Source organism: Arvicanthis niloticus, chromosome 27, assembly GCF_011762505.2.
Source record: "Arvicanthis niloticus isolate mArvNil1 chromosome 27, mArvNil1.pat.X, whole genome shotgun sequence".
NCBI classification, from domain to species: domain Eukaryota; kingdom Metazoa; phylum Chordata; class Mammalia; order Rodentia; family Muridae; genus Arvicanthis; species Arvicanthis niloticus.
Genome location: NC_133435.1, coordinates 12,235,043 through 12,251,240, shown reverse-complemented (window position 1 = coordinate 12,251,240; position 16,198 = coordinate 12,235,043).

Here is a 16,198-nt window from a genome sequence, read left to right as displayed (position 1 = left end):
TGACTGGTGCCTAGTCTGGCTGTACATTTTGGCTATGGTGAATAGTACAGGTTTTTCTGTAGTGTGTTGGATTTGATTCTTTCAGGTATACACGGTGAAGTGCTATAGTGAGCTATATCAAAGACTGATTTTTAGTTTTATAAAGAAATTTCATATAGACTTCTAGAATAGTTTACTATCCCACCATCAGTAAATATGTGATTTTATTTCTTCGTATTCTATCCATCATAGTTTTTTTTAATTGATTTTTTTGATGATAGTCTTTCTAACTTTGTTTGGCTAGATTGAATCTCTAATCAGTTTTAGTTTTCATTTCTTCCTTGATTGGTAAGGATTTAGAAAACTTCTACAAAGATGTGTTAGCCATTTGACTTCTTGCTTTATGAACATTCTATAAGGTTATTTATTGATTGGATAATGTTTAGAATTTAAGGCATTTAATTTTTTCAGGGTTTTATATAGTATTGATCTCCTGATTCATATACAGGAACCAATGTGGTTTTCCTAAGATGTCTCTACTCTGCACAAGACTCCCTTTGTTGAATCTAAGATTTGTAATTTCCTGATTCCCATTTGTGAATTCTGGTGACTATTAAACTTGAGTAGAGTCCTCTATAGTAACTCCTTACTGTGTTGCAAATTTTAGAATTACTTTGATGGAATTTTCCCTAAGTTTCTTTTTTAGCAATTTTACTGTTTTGGGCTTTACATTAATTTGTTTGATTTAGTTTGGATTGATTCTCTTTCTGTCTCTCTGTCTCTCTGTCTCTCTCCCTATCCCTTTCCCTCCCTTTCCCTCTCTCTGTCTCTATCTCTCTGTCTCTCTGTCTCTCTGTCTCTCTCTCTCCCTCTCACTCTCTCTCTCTCTCCTGTCTCTGTGTGTACATCTGTGTGTGTTATTCAGTTCCCCCAGAACTATTTCTTAAAATGACTACTTCTTCCCCAGTGTATGTTTTGGGCACCTTTGCCAAAACTGAGAAGGCTGTAGCTATGCATTTATTTCTGGGTGATGGGGTTCACTTGTGTACAAAGCTGTGTCTGTGACTGAACCCACAGAAAACTTACAGTGGTTGTGAGTATATTTTGAGAATAGAATGTGATTACTCAGACCTTACTCTTTCTGCTTAGGAGTCTTCTAGCTTTTTAAGGCATTTGTGCTTCCACATGAAGTTAAAGAGCTTTTTTCTAGTTGTATGAAGCATGTTCCCTATTGGTAGATGGTGCAACTGTAGATGTTAAACAGCTCAAAATTCTACCAGAAACATCTTAGACCTGCAAAGCACTTCTAAGAAATTAGTTCACAGTAAATTCAGAAATCAACATCCTTTCAATACAGCAGATATGAAGTTGTTCAGAAAGAAATAATAACATCACATTCATTTTATCTTACAAAATACCTAGAAATTAATGAAACAAGAGATAGCAGATCTTTAGAATGACAATCTGAAGCACTGGATACAGAAGGTCAGGAAGATATTAGAAAGTGAGAAGGCCTACCTCATGGTTATATTACTGAAAACAACCTACATATTCAGCATCTCATCAAAATTCTAACTATATTCTCCAGAGAACAGGAAACCTTCACTGTTTAAGAACACAAAAAATTTGCAATGACAGTATATTGACTCCCTCTGTATTCCACAGCCAATTTCTCCTGTTATTAATATTTTGCCGTATTGCAGTACATTTCTTGTGATTAATGAACCAGTACTTCTAATTTATTTTTAATTTGTCAGTAATTTATTCCGATAATCTCAGCTCTACTCTCTTATGCCTGACTCTAAGTGTGGCATAATGCTGAGTTATATATCACTTTTCTTGCCATTTTCTATAAATTTTTCCACTATTCCTTTTTCTAATGACCTAGGCTATGCTTAGGAATTTTAGGCAGGTTATTTTTTTTGAATGTTCTAATTTGAAATTTTTTTAAATCCATGTGGTTAAGCAGATGCCAGGCATTCGAAGAAGAATGCCCCATGGAGACAGTATTATTGTTTTTGGTCAAATAATAACTAGGATATATGCTGTGAACACTAATTATTGCTATTTTTTTCCTCTGGCCTTGACCATCAGAGCTGAGGTGTATTTTCTTGAATGTTTTCCATTGTACAGTTACATCACCTCCAGCTCTGCTTTCTAAGGAACAGCTTATGAAAATGGAGTTATGAGTGCAGCTCTCACTGCTGAAGTAGCGAGCTAAACTCTGACCTTTTGTAATTAAATTATCTATACCAAGTTTTCAGAACTCTTCTGCTTGAGAAAGTTGCCTCTTTGTTGTTCTTGAATTAATTAATCAGATACATTACTTTTATGTTTAAATGTCATATCAACAGAAATAAATACATTTTATTAAAATATGCTGATTACTACAGAAAATTTCATTTCAACTACAAAATAGTTTTGTAAAGACTTGCTTTTATTTCTTAGAAAGAAATAAAGTACTGAAGAATGTTTTTAATAGTGTGCAGAATACACTTAAAAACAATATATTTTTCTCATTTTTATTTAATATTTGAAAAATTTACTGAGCAACATGTAAGAAATACAAGCACTGGATTTCAAAAAAAACTAATCCATATAAATGAAAAGAAACATTATATTACAAATTTGACATTTCATAGCTACTTGGAATATCATATATTAGGCCTAAGCATAAATGATGTTTGCTGTATATCAAATTAAAATGCATTGTTTTGTCATATGACTAAGAAGAAAGTAGATTAAACTATTAAATATGATATTCATTTATTGTTACCCACAAGCAAATTAACAAGATTTTAATAATCCTACATTATTAAAATCCATTACATATTATTAGAAATAATAATTATACTTTAGAAAAAGAGGAAATCTGACCGGAATCTTAAATAAGTAGTTTACCTTTTATCTCATCTTCAGCTGTTGCCATCCCACTGTTGTGCTTTCTGAAATTTACTTATTCAAATAAAAACTAATATCAAAAATATTTAACAAGTATAAAATCTATATGTGTTTCAGTGAACCTGAAAAAATAATTAACTCAGTCCTGAAAGTCTCCTCCTCCTCATCATTGCTAAAATTAGATATAAAAATATGAGATTTTCTATCAACCTGTAATTATTTTTCTCTTTGCTTTACCTATTCACTGTGGAGTTATTATTTTCAAGAGAAAAAATTCTTGCATCAGGACATAAGTCAAAATCCCAGCCTGCAAATGTACTATGCAATCAAGTATTTAAACTTTCCATTCTTTTCCCAATCATAACAAAGATGTTAATAGTATTTGTTTTCTGGTTTTTTTTTTCATATTTTTTATCGGATATTATGTTTACATTTCAGATTTTATCCCCTCACCCCATTCCCTCCACCACCCAGTAACCCCCTCTCCTATCCCCCCTCCTGCCTCCACAAGGGTGTACCCCACCTGCTCCCCACTCCTCCTTCCCCACCCTCGAATTCCTCCCTGCTCGGTGTTCAGCCTTCATGGGACCAAGGATCTCCTCTCCCACCCATGCCTGACAAGGTCATCCTCCCCTAAGTATACAGCTGAAGTCTTGGGTGCCTCCCTTTGTGCTCCCAGGCTGGTAGTTTAGACCCTGGGGAGCTCTGGTTGGTTGGCACTGTTGCTCTCCTCTTGGGGCCACCAACCCTTTCAGCTCCTTCAATCCTCTAACTTCTCCATTGGGAATCCTTGATCAGATCAATGGGTAGCTGTGAGCATCCGCCTCTGGATATGTCAGACTCTGGCAGACCTCTGAGGAGACAGCTACATCAGGCTCCTGTAAGCATGTACTTCCTGACATCCATATTGGCGTTTATCTTTGGTGACTGCACATGGGACGGATACCAAGGTAGAGTGGTCTCCAGACGGCCCCTTCTTGACTTTCTTTTATGTTTCAGAAAATGTTTGGTTATATTAAAATAGTTACAATAATTAGCACATAGTAAATCCTGGGCATCTAACTCAGTTTAATTGCTTGTGATGCTGTTCAATAACTTATAGGTTATAAATAATGAAATAAAGGTGGTGCTTTTTATAAAATCACTGCATATACATATATTTTATTATGATTGTGGCTAGTATTATAAATGTATACACACACTCACATACAACACACACATATATATGCAAATATGAAAATTGTATAGAATCTAGCATACATTATACTAATATTTAAAACAATTTGCCAGATTTCATCTTTGATATTTGAGTCAATGATTCCAGATGCTTCACTAGAAGCATGTTAGGAGTGACATTGTGTCATAAACATTATCTATTTTAAAAGACACTGTAAACTGAACCTTAAAACACTTCACATCCATACTTTCAATGTACTTGTCTACCTATTATTCTTCTAGCAGTACTTGGAAATTTAAATAATTCATAAATTGATTTGCGATAATTTTTTTATAATCTAGACTTTGAGTTATTATCATCAATGATGAAGAACATTTAAGTGTATCTTGTAATGTAACTTCTATCATATTTTATTCACATCTAATCTACCTTATTCTTACAGAGTTTTTACTACCTCGTATTTCTTTTAAATGGAAAAAGAAAATTGATAGTTGTCCATAAGTCATTTTGAAGTCACTAGAATATCTTCGCTTTCTCTTTATATTTAAAATTCACCATGGAAAAATATATCAACAATAAAGATAATCAAGAAAATCATTTTTATAAACATTTGAGTTTTATCTATCATCTCTGCATCCATTTAACTATGCATTTATATATCTAGGTATGTCTGTATCTATCAATTATTTATCTAATATCTATCTTTAATCTGTCTCTCCTTCTCTCTCTTTCTCATTGTGTGTATGTGTGTGTGTGTGTATACCAGTGTATCTTACAACTAGCATTTAAAATCTAAATTTTATATAAATTGGTCTAGATTTTCTGACCCTTATGTCAAATAAAGACAGATGCAATCAGATGTAGCAGGGCAATAGCAACTTAATATAATATAATAACACTTGTTGAAATGATTATTCAAGACTAGCTGTGAGTATCATTTTAAATTCAAAACCAACAATATAACTTTGACTATGGATTGTGTTTAAAGTGCTTCACTATATGATAGTTTCATGCAAGACAGAAATGCAATCCCTGCTCTCAAGAATCTTAATGTGTAGTTAAACAGTATAGTTGTCTTAGTTGCTCAGCAATTAACATACAGAAAACATATACATACACAGAATGTAGTCATCAATAATCATGCCTATTAGAATGTTTAAATATCACCAGATTCAAACCAAATTGATCTTACAATAGAAATATTCATTTGGGCATTCACTTCTACTTATGTATGATGACTCACATCTAGTTATAATTATAGCTTTGTGAATTTGATACCCTCTTGTTGACTCCAAGGATCACTATACAAATATGCATATACCCTTCCACATACATAAATAACAATATATATGAAAAAGTCATTCTATACAATTGTGCAATAATTTCATGCATGTGAAAATGAAGTAATGTCCAAACTCCTGAAAGCCAAACTATGAAAAGATGAAGTGTTTCAAAAGGGGTTTTTTTTGTTTTTGTTTTTTTTTTTTCTTCGAGACAGAGTTTCTCTGTGTAGCTCTGGCTGTCCTGGAACTCACTCTGTAGACCAGGCTGGCCTCGAACTCAGAAATCCGCCTGCCTCTGCCTCCCAAGTGGTGGGATTAAAGGCGTGCGCCACCACTGCCCGGCAAAAGTTTATTTTTAAATTATCTATCTCACTGTCCTAGTTAAAGTTTCTGCTGCTGCAATGAAACAATATGACCAAAAAGCAAGAGAAGAAAGGGTTTATTCAGCTTACATCTCCACACTATTGTTCATCACCAAAGGGAGTCAGGACAGAAACTCAAATAGGGAAGGAACCAGCAGACAGAAGCTGATGCAGAGGCCATGGAGGGTACCACTTACTGGCTTGCTATCCACTGTGTGCTCTGCGTGCTCAACCTTCTTTATTATAGAACCTACGACCACCAGTCCAGAGATGGAACCACCCAGTATAGGTGAGATCTCCTCTACTGATCATTAAGAAAATTCCTTACAGCTGAATCTTAGGGAAGCATTTTCTCAATGGAGGATCCTTCCTCTTTTATGACTCTAGCTTGCCTCATGTCATGAAACCAGCCAATATATACTCTCACTACCATTTCTTCTGTTAGCCATTTCTGGTTTCTTAGAAAAAAACTAAGTTATTGATGTATTTTTCTTCTGTTTGTGTATTTATATATGTGTGTATACGTATGTGGATGTCCAGGTAAATGAAGGATCCTGTCTTGTTTTCAATCGCACTAATCTTTGGAGAGTGGGTCTTTCTGGAGCTTTTTTTTGAACTAGGCTGATGATCAGAAACATCAGAATTTCTCTTGTTTTAATAAATTTCCCGTATAACTACTTATGTCAACCATCTTTTCCATCTTTTCAAATCATATACATGACTCTTGAGTCTAGCTCTTGAAAAATATGTTTTCAAAATTGTCTGCTTATAATGCTGAATTCTCCTCTCCTATTGCCTTTCAGTCTAAATAGTAGAAAAATTTTAAGAGTTATTTATTATTTTATGTATATGAGTACACTGTAGCTGTCTTCAGACATACCAGAAGAGGGTGCCAGATCCCATTAGAGATGGTCGTGAGCCACCATGTGGTTGCTGGGAATTGAATTTAGGATCTCTGGAAGAGCAATCAGTGCTCTTAACCATGGAGCCATCTCTCCAGCCCTGAATAGTAGGAATATAAAGTATGTGATTTACAATCACTACATCCCACTTCTAATGATTTTTCTACTTTTACTGGAAGATGGATCCAAAAAGTAAAGACTTTTGATTTTAAAAAAATGAACTAGTTTTTTTAGCCTGAGGTGATTTAGTTTTTATGCTATATAAAAGAAATGATCGCTGAGCTAGTGTTGCAAATGTTTTCTTTCAAAAATTTTATAATTTTCAAGTGTATGCTTCTTTTTGAATTATTTAAAATAACTTTATAAGATTGTCTAAAACCTACATTTGAGAATTTTAATAGGATATATTTTCAGCAATGAAAGTAAATATATAATTATGAGAAATTGTTTTAAATATTTTATTGAAAATAAAACTACAGATTCAGATAAACTAGATTCAGCATTTATTCTTAGGTAATATTTACATATCTTTAAATTCTTTAAATTTAGAGACTTTCAAATGGTGTTTTGTCAACCATTCATTATCAGAGAATGCTATGAAATTTTGAACACCTTTGTTTGTTTTCTTTGAGCTAGGTTCTTACTCTGTAGTCCAGTCTAACCTTGACCTTCAGAAATTTTTTCTATCTCAGCTTCCCAAGTGCTGGAATTACAACAGTAGACATTACTATTGGCATGAAATCTTCCATTCTCTCTACCAGAACTCATTTGCTACAAAATGACTAGGAGAACTTTCAACTAACAATTATTGTGTAACAATTGGAAAGCTTTGTACACATTTATAATACTAGGAACCTTAACCATAGGATAGAGTTTCAGGAGTCCTGAACGGATAGTACAGTGAGACACTGTCTAAAACCCTAAAATCAAGTCGAAGTACCTTTATAGATAATGCAAGAAATGAACTGATAATTTTGAAGTAATTAAAACCGGGCTTCAGATGTGAGGTTCCTAATCTCTCTTTAATCATCTCATTTCAGGTAGAGGAGCTTGCCCAACAATAGAGAAAATTAAAGCTATTTCATAAAATAATGTAAATTAAAGAAGTAATTATAATTTGCTGTTGATTAAATATTTACTCACTTAAATTATATCACTTTCCTCCTATGATTTTCATAGGCAAAGTTAACATGTCTGATTTATTCTCCAGCTTAGTAAGATTACACTGAGCTGTTACATTAAAACATTAATGTAACAACTAGTAATGTAAAACATTACTAGTAGTTACATTAAAACCAGTTAACTAGTACTTAAGGGAGTAGTCCTAATGGAAGGATAAAGTGATAGATTCAGGGCTTGATGCTGCTGTTACACACACACACACACACACACACACACACACACACACACACACCTTCATTCATAGGCTTTAAAATCCAAGTTTGAACTATGCCATCAGGGGAGTCAAGCACCCTCAACCATGTATCTTGACAAAGCAGATAAAATAATGTTCCTGTTACTTTGCTTATAAACACACCACAATTTCATTTCTAATTATTGTCAAATGGGTGCTGGGGCTTCATCCAAAAATTGAATTTCAAATTCAGATTTCTCAAAGACAAGTGATCATTTTTTAAAAAATTAGCATTTTCTTTTCTAGATTGGAATTCATTATCAAAAACTCAAATGGGCAACAGAAGATTTGCACCTGTGTCTTGTCTGCTGTCATGTTTTTTTTTTTTTTTTCAGTAAACACTACTCTGATTATGGTATTTGTGCCACCTACTGAATGTCACTCAGCTAGATAAACTTGGCAGGCAAGCAAACACATAGATTTTTTTTTTCTTATTCTTATTTACTGTTATGTCAGAATCTGGTAAATATCGCAAATGTAGAGATATTAAAAGCACCTCTACTTTCATCAAACTGTAGAGAAAAACTTTAGTCAAATGCATGCTCTTCCATGGTTTTAGTAATGTTTATTGAGATTTGTAAAATATTGGACTGGGAAAGAAAGGCATTGTGTTGCTACTATATGCTTTCTAATGCATTCTTTCCATCTTTTAATTTCAACACAATAAAAGTGTGCCCTAGTGGAATGTAACCTTCTATTATTTCATTGTTAAGTAATTAACCTCCAAAGAGGATTCCAATAATTTATTTTATTACTGTATATTATCTATCTATCTATCTATCTATCTATCTATCTATCTATCTATCTATAATGATAGGTTTATTATGACATTTTTACACACTTATATAATATACTTTGTATTCTTTGCTTTTCCCTTTCTCATCCAATATCCTTCCCACTGGTTAACTTCTCCTTCTCAACAGCCTGTTCTCTACTCATCTTAAGTGCATTTAAACTTTACTAAATGCTATAAAACAAGTCACGTTGTGGATTGGAGATTAAAACCTATACCTTTGTATTATTCTGGATCCTTTCACTAAATAATACAATGACTGAAATTCAGAGCATTGTATGTACACTACATGCTGTTAGTGATTGAACTTATGGATCCTATTTCATATAAATATGATAATTAATACTTCTTTCTTTATATAAACATGTGTATAACCTATGTTTATATATGTTTATATACATATGTTATATAAGTATAACATATACACAGACCTATATATTTATATGTATTTGTACATATGTGTGTGTATAAATATGTATATACATATGTGAATGTATACACACACAAACATACATATATATGCTTGTGTGTGTTTGTACGTGTAGATAATATCTGGTATGGACTGCCTCTGATCTCTATTCATTATTAATGACTTTTGAAAAAAATTCACATTCTTTGTTTTTTAAAAAACTATTTACTTTACTTATGTGTACATGTGTGTGTCTGCATGTCTCTATATACATCACCAGCATACAGTGCCTGAAGACCTTAGAACAGGGTGCTAGATCCCATGGAACTGGAACTACAGGCAGTTGTGAGCCATTGGTCATGGGTTCTGGGAACATAATCTGGGTGTTTTGCATAAGTAGCAAGTGTTTGTAACCATTGCTCCATTTCTCCAGCTCTAAGACTCAAAACTCTCTTACATAAGGAAAATCAACTACCTTTTTTTTTTTTTTTGTAAAAAGAACGTAACAATAATTTGGCTTCTAAAGACATTGTGCTATACCCATAGATCAATACCGCAGTCTGCCATCATGAGAGAAGTTTCTTTCTGCAGGTGATGGGAACTCATGTTATTTTGGACCCATATCTGAACAAAACACAGAGTGTAAAGCCTTGGAACACGCCATCCTAAATGGGGATGTTCTCATCAAATCCTGACCCTTAGGGTAGAAGAGGAGGTAGAAAGATATTAAGAGCCAGAGAAGTTGGGTGAACCAAGTAAACAGTGTCTTCAACCTACAGAGAGAATGATGCTGTACTAGTCAGGGTTCTCTACAGTCATAGAAGTTATGGAATGTCTCACTATATTGAGGGAATTTATTGCGATGACTTACAGTCTGTAGTCCAACTAACCAAACAATAGGCAGCTGTGGATGGGAAGTCCAAGAATCTAGTAGATGCTTAATCCTAGGAGGCTAGTTGTTTCAGCTGGTCTTTTGTAGAAGTAGGTTCTAAGAAATGTACTGGCAAGTAAGTGCAAGCAGTCAAATAAGAGTAAATCTTCCTTCTTCCAATGTCCTTATATAGGTCTCCAGCAGAAGGTATGGCCCAGATTAATGGTGTCTACCATCACACCTGGATCTGGGAGTTGATTTGTCCAAGGCCAACCAGGAACTCAGAGATCTTGCCTCAGTCTCCTTGGATTAAAGACATGTACTACCTTGCCTGGGCCTAAGCTTTTTATGACCACTATGTCTCAAGAGCTCCATGCCAAGATCCAGATCAGAAACCCGTGCTTTCCAGCCTCAAGATCTGGATCCCAGGTGTGCCCTCCAATTTTGGATTGTAGCTCATTCCAGATGTAGTCAAGTTGACAATGACAAAGAGCATTACAGATGCACATATGAATTTACAAAGACTGGCAGCATGTAGAGGGCCTGCACAGGTTCAAGATAGACAGGATTCCAGCACTGAAAGGGAAGTTGACAGGAGGTTTCTAACCAGAAAGTTATTTCCAATTGAAATTTGCTTGCAAAGGAAAAATTAGTTTTTTCTAAGGGAGTTTTACTGGGTATACAAACTATACTACACTAAGAATAGGCCCCATGCCAGAAGTAAATGACCAATAGAAAAGGAATTCAATGGGTTTTTTGTTTGTTTGTTTTTGTTGTTTTTGGTAGACTTTATGTCTCAAATCACTTTGGGCATTTGTCTTACTGGTATTTTGGTTGTATAATATGATTTCTGATGTATTTTTATAGGTTATGGGGGTTTTGTTGCTTTATTTTTATTTTTAATTTTTTGACAAGTCCTATCTGTTTATACCCCAGGTCTTTGGGCTCCCTAATCTTTGGATCTCAATTATACAAGCAGTGTTGTTTATGTGTTCCTTCTCTTAGGGTGAGCCTGAAATCAAACCAGATACTTGTTGCCTACTCCCACAAGATTGGTACCAACATTATCCTCAAATATTTTGCAGGCAGGACAGGTAAAGTGTTCTGTGGTTGGGTTGCTGTCCATGGTTTTTTTTTTTTGGTAGCTTGCAGAGTACCTTCCTGCACCAAGGAGTCTGGAATGTATGGATGAAGGCTCCATGTAGACACCAGCTAATTCATTTAATGTTCAATGAATTATATGAGTATTGTCCACATTTTTATAGCAGTTTTTCTGACTTTGGTCAGGAAACTTCTGAGCTATCCTGAGAGCTTTTAGAGTTTTTACTTTCAGAGAGAGCTATTTCTAACAGAAAGCTAGATGTTTCTTTCAATCAGAACAGCTTTAGAATAGGAAGTAAAAACTGTTTAGGGCAGAGGAGAACACACAGAGGGCATCCTAGAAAGCCATCTCAGCAGAACAGAGGCCACCAGCTTGGATCCATGATTTGACTTCCAGTGATTTGTTTTCACCAATCCCAGACACCCCTTCTCTCAGAACTCCTCTCCAAGTCAAGGATGGTCTTTGGCAGGACTAGATTATTGGTGATTTTCATGGGAACCCAAGGGCTAATAATTCAATTAAATGCAAATCAGATCCACCACTGGAAGCTTTTACTTGGCTTCAGGAGATAGCCAAGGCAACCAGCATGCAGTCTCAGAATCCAGCTGGCTATCTCCCACCTTTACCTGGGAGAGGTTATGTCACCGCCCATATAAAACAGGCAGAACCCCCTGACCTCGATCTCTTCTTCCATCTTCTTCCTCGTCTCCTCCCTCCCCTCCATCTTTGCCCTGTCTTCTGAATAAATCTCACTTGGTCTGGTGTGGTCTGTTCTAAGCCGCATGCAGACATATATCACTCATTAAGAACATCTTTATAGATTTCAGGAAGTTTCCACTGAACTAGGTTTCCACACAACCCTTGCAAGGCCCCCATGTCTAGGTATCTTTTTCTATACTCTCTCCCTCCATCCTATCTCTACTCTTACCTGATATCTCCGACTCTGATCTATACCTACATGTAGTCCACTTACTAAATCTATTCTGTTTCTCATTCCCAGGAAGATTCATGTATTACTTCCCCATTCATTGTCTTCACCTAACCTTTCTGGGTCTATGGATTATAGTTTAGTCTATGGATCATTTACTTGAAGGTCTTCTGTCTAGGTCATCTAGGTCATTTTCAGTTTCTGGCTATTGTAAATAAAGCTACAATGAGCATGCTTGAGCAAGTGTTCTGGTTGGATACAACACCCTTTGAGTATATGCCAAATAGGAGTATAGTTAGTTCTTGAAGTAGATTGATTCCCAATAATCTGAGAAACCGCCATATTGATTTCATTAGTGATTGTATAATTTTGCACTTCCACCTGCAGTGAAAGAATGTTCCTTGCTCTACATCCTTGCCAGAGTGAACTGTTATTTGTGTTATTGATTATTCTCATTCTGACAAGATGGACTGTCAGAGTTCTTTTGATGTGAATCTCCTTGGTGGCTAAAGTGTTGAACAGTTTTTTAAATGTTTCTCAGCCATTTGAGATATCTCTCTTGAGAATTCTTTGTTTAGTTAGACCTGTACCCTGTATTTTTAACTGGATTTTTTGATATCTATTTTCTTGAGTTCTTTATAGATTTTGGATATTAACCTTCAGTCAGATGTGGAGTTGGGGAAAATTTTTTCCATTTTGCAGACTGCTGTTTTGTCTTACTGACAGTGTTATTTGTTTTATAGAAATTTTCAGTTTCATGAGGTCCTATTTAGTAATCGTTAATCTTAGTGCCTGTGCTATTAGTGTTCTGGCCAGAAAGTTATCTCCAATTTTTCTTCTATCAGGTTCAGTGTATTTGGTTTTGTGTTACGGCTTTAGATCCATTTGGACTTGAGTTTTATGCAGGGTGATGGATATGGATCTATCTGCATTCTTCTAGGTTCCTACATCCTGTTACATCAGCACCATCTGTTGACAATACCTTCCTTTTGCATTGAATAATTTTGGTTATTTATTATTTTGTTTTATTTTATCAAGTATTAAGTGTTCATAGGTGTGTGGATTTATGTTTGGGTCTTTGGTTTAATTGTATTGGTCAACATGTTTGTTTTAGTGCCAGTACCATGTGGTTTTAATGACTAGAGTTCTGCAACATGTGTTGTTCTCACTGAATATTAGCCCAAAAGCTCAGAAGACCCAAGATCCAACTTACAGATCACATGAAGCTCAAAAAAGAAAACCAAAGAACGGATTCTTTGGTCCTCCTTACAATACTCAAGGGAGGAAATAAGGAGACAAAGTGTGGAACAGAGACTGAAGAAAAGGCCAACCAGAGACTGCCCCACTTGGGAATCCATCTCATATATAGTCACCAAATGCAGACACTGTTGTGAATGCCAAGAAGTGCTTGCTAACAGGAGCCTGATATAGCTGTCTCCTGAGAGGCTCTGCCAGTGCCTGACAAATGCAGAAGCAGATGCTTTCAGCCAACCATTGGACTGAGCATAGGGTCCCCAACGGAGGAGTTAGAGAAAGGACTGAAGGAGTTGAAGGAGTTTACAGCCCCAAAGGAAAAACAAAAATATCAACCACCAGACCTTGCAAGGAGGACCAAAGCATTTGTACTTTGGTTTTCTTTCTTGAGTTTCATGTGGTCTGTAAATTGGATCTTGGATCTTCTGAACTTTTGGGCTAATACTCAGTGAGAACAACACATGTGTTCTTTTGTAGATTGGGTTACCTCACGCAGGATAAAATTTTCTAGTTCTATCCATTTACATAAGAATTTCATGAAGTCATTGTTTTGAAGCACTGTGTAGTAATCCATTGTGTAAATATACTACATTTTCTGTATCCATTCCTCTGTTGAAGGACATCTGGGTTCCTTTCAGCTTCTGGCTATTATAAAGAAGACTGCTATGAACATAGTAGAGTATGTGTTCTTGTTATATGTTGTAACATCTCTTAGGTATATGCCCAGGAGTTGTATAGCTGGATCTTCAGGTAATAATGTTTCCAATTTTCTGAGGAACCACCAGCCTGATTTCCAGAGTGGTTGGACCAGCTTGCAATCCCACCAACAATGGAGGAGTGTTCCTCTTTTACCACATCCTCAACATTTGTTCTTTTTTTCTTCTTAAGTATGTGGTAATTTATTTTAGAAAACCCTTGTGGTACTGAGAAAGAATATTCTTTTTTGTATTATTATGTTTTTATTGGATATTTTATTTACATTTCAGATGCCATTCCCTTTCCCCATTCCCTCTCCTAGAAAGCCCCTATCCCATGCCCCCTTTTCCTTTTTGCTTTTATACACTTTTTAAAAATGTTAATCAAAGGCTTTATAAGTTTGGTAATGCTCAATCAGAAGTGTAACTTAACACCCAACCTAGATATATCAACTATCTTTGACTGGTGGAGACACGTGAACATCTGCCTCCATATCTGCGCCCCTCTCTTTCTCTCTGAGAAAGTATGTATTTTTTAAGTTTAACTGAAATGTTCTATACATATCTGTTAGGTCAACTTGGTTCACAACTTCTATTAGCTCCAGTATTTATCTATTTAAGTTTTGTCATGAATAATTACTCATTGGTGAGAGTAAAGTATAAAGTCTCTTAACATCAGTGTGTGATGGTCAGTATATTATTTAAGCTGTAGCAGTATTGATTTTTCAAAGATAAGTACCCTTGCGATTGAGGCGTAGATGTTAAGAATTGAAATGTCATCTTGGTGAATTTTTTCCTTTGATGAATATGTAGTGTCCTCCCTTTTCCTTTTGATTATTTTTGGTTTGAAATTTATTATTTTTTTTGTTTTAGTTATTGAAGTAGCTATGCTAGGTTGCTTGTAATTTGCTTGTAATACCCAACTGTTTATCCTAAGGTATGTCCATTCTTGATGTTGAGTAGTGTTTCTTGGATATAGCAGTATCATATATATATATATGTATAATTTGATAATTTGTATATGTATATATACAAATATATACATAATAATTTGATATATGTATAATTTGATAATAATACATATATGATAATTTAAAAATAGGCTTTAGTGTATTATCTGACATAATAGTCATAGTTGCTGCATTTTGTAAGTACTATTATTCTGTATTTATAGGTGAGAGAAATTAGGTGCAAAAATCTCTATTCATTTTCAGTACACAGAGATTGACAGCATCTCTTTGAAGGACTTTTGTCATATTACTTCATAGATGATCAACTGTTTTTAGGTAACTGTATGAAATAGGTTTATTTCTGTCCCTGGAATACTGATTCAGTGCATAGCATTACTACTGAGTAACAAGCAGCTGCATAAATTAGCAGGTGTTCCTTATATGCAAGTCACAGATACAGAAATGAGGCACTTTGGTCTTGTTGCTTTATGTACAGAGCTGTGACCAAAATCTTATGCAGTGATCCAGCTCTTGTCCTCGGGTACAGAAAGAAGAAGAAGGAGGAGGAGGAGGAGGAGGAGGAGGAGGAGGAGGAGGAGGAGGAGGAGGAGGAGGAGGAGGAGGAGGAGAAAAGGAGAAGAAGAAGAAGAAGAAGAAGAAGAAGAAGAAGAAGAAGAAGAAGAAGAAGAAGAAGAAGAAGAAGAAGAAGAAGAAGAAAGAGAAGCAGAAAAGAAGAAGAGGAGGAGGAAGAAGAAGAAAAACCTGCATGGGTGGTTCAGTTCTTTTCAGTTAAGTTTATGTACTGTATCATTAGATCAGGAATTTTACTTGCTTTATTTTATTGTAGCTTTATTTTCTTACCTCAATATTTATGATTTATAAATACTGACTTTAAACTAATTTTAACATTTCATTAAAAATAATGTTTACATATCCTCCTGCTAGTATTATACAGGTGTCACAATGTTACTGAAATATTTAAAGTTACTGCTTATATTTGAGTTCCAAATTTAATGCCATCAAAATAGAAATAATATATCCTAGATAGCCTTCAACTTCTTTCCTTTCCCCTCACTATGCTTTATTGCATTTGAATTAAAAGGAACAAAGTTCTAATTGCTAAGAAAATACACAGTGTTAAATAATAATTTCTTGACTTGTAGATATGTAACTAAAGA